The sequence below is a fragment of the Chrysochloris asiatica genome, unplaced genomic scaffold (assembly GCF_000296735.1).
Source record: "Chrysochloris asiatica unplaced genomic scaffold, ChrAsi1.0 scaffold00007, whole genome shotgun sequence".
In the NCBI taxonomy this organism is placed as follows: Eukaryota; Metazoa; Chordata; class Mammalia; order Afrosoricida; family Chrysochloridae; genus Chrysochloris; species Chrysochloris asiatica.
In genome coordinates, this window is record NW_006408525.1 from 13,053,091 (window position 1) to 13,056,176 (window position 3,086).

Below are 3,086 nucleotides of genomic sequence, written 5' to 3' on the forward strand. Positions count from 1 at the left end.
AGATCATCAGTTTTACATACAACAAATAATATACTTTGTTTCATTACAATGATTATAATCCCCTCCATGTACCATCAGTTAACTGTATTTCTGTCTAATCATTTTAGCTCTTTTTTTTTTTTTTAAATAAAAAACAGTCAGGCATATATAATAATTTATACCTCTAAAGGGCACATTCTGCAAGTCTGCCTCCTGGCTGCCAGCTCTCAGTGCCTTGCTTTCCATGAATCTAGAGTCCTCAGCTGCTCCCTCTCTCCATGTCATCATCTCTGCCTCCATCTCTGGTGTTGCTGCTTCTCTGGATAGGGTCCTGCATACCGCTTGTGCTCTTCTCCCTTAATGGTCCTAAGGTCCTCTGTTTCTGGACTGTAAGATTAAGTACTCCCCTGTTTTTGTTACTAAACTTCTACCTTTACAATTGTGACAGTCACAATTAGTCATGATAACAATTACTCACTATTGAATCATAAGACTCTTATACCCATCTCTTTTCACCAGACCCATCTAGACAAGATGAAAACTATTCAGTAGGGACTCTGTCTTCTCTCTGCAGACTCTAACGGAGAATAATCTTTTCTGCTCCTTCCTCTTGGTGGCTGTCAGCATTCATTCTGGTTACATCATTCCAATTTTTGCCTCTGTCTTCACATGACCTCTTCTGTGTCTTCTTGTTAAGTTGTTAAGTGCCGTTAATTCGATCCCGACCCATAGTGACCCTGTGTAGGGTTTCCGAAGAGCAGCTGGTGAGCTTGAACTGCCAACCTTGCAGATCAAATGGCTTTGCAGTCTGGTGCATTGACCCACAGCACCACACCAGGACTCCTGCGTCTTCTTATGTCTCTTATAAAAATACTTGTCACTGGAATGAGGGCCCACCTATATAATACAGGATGATCTCATCTCAAGATCCTTAATTTAGTTACATCCCTAGGTGATGCAAATGGTTAAGCATTTGATAACTAGCTGAAAAGTTGGGCATTTGAACTCACCCACAGGAGTCCTGGTGTGGCGCTGTGGGTTAATGCACCAGACTGTAAAGCCGTTTGAACTGCAGGGTCAGCATTTCAAGCTCACCAACTGCACCTCAGAAACCCTATACAGGGTTACTATGGGTCGGAACCGACTTGACGGCATGTAACAACAACAACAGGTACTCAGCGGCACCTTGGAAGACAGGTCTGGAGAACTGCTTCTGAAACATCATAGAATTGCAAGTCCTCCTCTGCACAGATTGGGTCACTGTGGGTCAGGATCATCTCACTAGCAACTTACAGAAATAACTTAGTTACACCTGCAAAGACCCTTTTCCTGAATAAATCATGTTTACAGGTTCCAGGGGTTAAAACATGGATATACCTGTTTTTTCTGGGTCGCCATTCAACATACTGCAGGTCTGATAATAAAATGGTTATAATGAGAAGCAACCACTGATGATGAGTTTGTGACATTTTTTTTTCCTCTTTTCAGTTCACAGTCATGCACTTTGTGAAAGCAGTTTGTGCTTCAATCTTTCAACACAAATAGTGGGCATTTGTTTGCAAGACACTAAGGAGTATATGAAGATGTGCTTTTAAAGAAGTTGGCATTCTAATATTCCAATAGATCATCCTATCTTACACAGAAACAGCTTGCCCTGATTTCCTCAGGTGAGTTACTCAGTTTTCTCTGGGATCTTATGACATGTTATTTATATCCCTGCTACTGCATCTATCAAGGAGTTGGTTACAAGTCGGGCTGCTAACCTCAAGGTCAGCAGTTCAAAACTATCAGCTGTCCCATGGGAGTAAGATGAGGCTTTCTGCTCCCATAAAGATTTATAGGCTCAGAAACCCTATGCAGGGGTACTATGAGTTGGAGCTGACTCTACAGTCCACAACCGTCATCACCACTGCATCTATCAAAGCTATTAGAAATCAACCATTTGCGTATTTGTCTCCTTCATTAGAAAATGGATGCTAGTGGGCATGCGCTGTGTCTTATTCATATCTGCTTAGTAAATGCTGAATGGACTAATTAACAAGTCAAGCAAGGGGGCATGTAGAATCTTGAGTATTTCACAGATCATCTAAGCAGACATGGAAGTACGAGCAGACCATGAGAACCTCCCAAAGGGGCTGTGTCTTCACCATCATCATAATCATCATATTATTCGTTTCTTTGTTGTTGTTTTTCTGGTATACAGAAGACTCTCAGTTAATTATGCTGAATTGAATAGAAACTGAAACAAATTTTTAAATCTGGGCCCAAAAAGAGTAGTGAGATTTGACTGTCCTTAAAAATAATATTGATAGCAACCTAAGAAGATAAAATTTACTTAATCTGCCATGTTGTTGTTGTTAAATACCGTGGAGTCGGTTCCCACTCATAGTGACAGAACTCACAAAAGCAATCACCTAAATGAGTTTTTAAAAAAATGTGAAAATACTTACTTTGGAGTAGCACTATCTTAAAAACTAGACAACTCTGGTTTGAAGTCTCATGTCTGCTTGGATCATCTGAGAAATGCAGAAGATTCTACATGTCCCTTTGTTTGGCTCATTCCTTTTTTTTTTTTGGTAAAATTTATTGTGAATTGAGTGAATATTTATAGACAGAATAATCAGGTTTACATTCAACGAGTCATGCACTTTGTTTCATCTCAATGATTGTAATCCCCTCCATGCAACCAGAGTTACCCTGCTTCTTCCCGATGGTTCCTGTTTCCATCCTACCCACCTTTCCATCCCTACTCAACTTTGTCCTTAGGGAACTGTTGCCTTTTTGAGTTTGAGTGATTGACCAGTCTGTGGTGAGCATGCCTTACTACTGTTGTTGTCCCCCCACTTAATATGCCTATCTACTACTGCCTGGCTGAAAATTGGGTCACTAAGATGAGTTCCTTTCTAGACCTGAAGGGTGGCCAAGGGCCATAATCTCAGGTTTCTCCAGTCTCTTTGTGACCAGTAATCCTGGTCTTTTTTTAAAAAGAAATAATTTTGAGTTTTGTTCCACATTTTCTCCTGTTCGATCTGGAATACTGTAATGTGATCCCTTTCAGAGCAGTTTGGTAGTTGCAGCCAGATATTGTGTAGTTCTTCTCATCTCAG